Raw genomic sequence first — 1,022 nt, forward strand, 5'->3', positions numbered from 1 at the left:
TGAGGCGATGGAGAGTTACAGATTAGCTAGGAAGGATTTAAAGAGAGAGAGAGAGTTAAGAAGAGCAAGGAAGGGACAAGAGCAGACATTGGCAGGTAGAATAAAGGAGAACCCTAAAGCGTTCTATAGGTGTGTGACGAATAAGATGATGTCTCGGGTAGATATAGGGCCAGTCAAAGACAGAAGTGGGAAGTTGTGGAGATTGGAGAGGTACTAAATGATTATTTCTCATCTGTTTTCACTGAGGAACAGGAGAATATTGTAGAGGAGATGACTGAGTTATGGGCTACTAGAATTGAAAGGATTAAGGTTAGTAAGGAGGAGGTGTGATCAATTCTAGAAGGTATGAATTAGATAAATCCCCTGGGCCAGATGGGATTTTTCCGAGGATTGTCTGGGAAGCTAGGGAGGTGGTAGCGGAGCATTTGGCCTTGATCTTTGAGTCCTCATTGTCTACAGGTTCAGTACCAGAGGTCTGGAGGATTGCAAATGTTGTGCCCTTGTTCAAGAAGGGCAGTGGGGCTGACCCAGGTAATTATAGGCCTGTGAGCCTTACATCAGTTGCAGGAAACATTTTGGGAAGGATTATAAGAGATAGGATTTATAGTCATCTAGCAAGCAACAATTTGATTGGAGATAGTCAGCATGGATTCGTCAAGGGCAGGTTGTGTCTCACAAACCTCATTGAGTTTTTTGAGAAGGTGACCAAGCATGTGGATGAGGGAAGGGCAGTTGACATGGTGTACATGGACTTCAGTAAAGCCTTTGATAAGGTTCCACATGGTAGGCTATTGAAGAGAATACAGAGACACAGGATTGAGGGAGAAATAGCAGTTTGGATTAGAAACTGGCTTTCTGTAAGAAGACAACGAGTGGTGGTTGATGGAAAATATTCAGCCTGGAGTCCAGTTACTAGTGGTGTGCCTCAAGGATTTGTTTTGGGACCACTGCTGTTTGTCATTTTTATAAATGACTTGGACGCAGGCATAGGTGGATGGGTTAGTAAATTTGCAGATGACACT

The sequence above is a fragment of the Stegostoma tigrinum genome, unplaced genomic scaffold (genome assembly GCF_030684315.1).
Source record: "Stegostoma tigrinum isolate sSteTig4 unplaced genomic scaffold, sSteTig4.hap1 scaffold_67, whole genome shotgun sequence".
Lineage (NCBI taxonomy): Eukaryota > Metazoa > Chordata > Chondrichthyes > Orectolobiformes > Stegostomatidae > Stegostoma > Stegostoma tigrinum.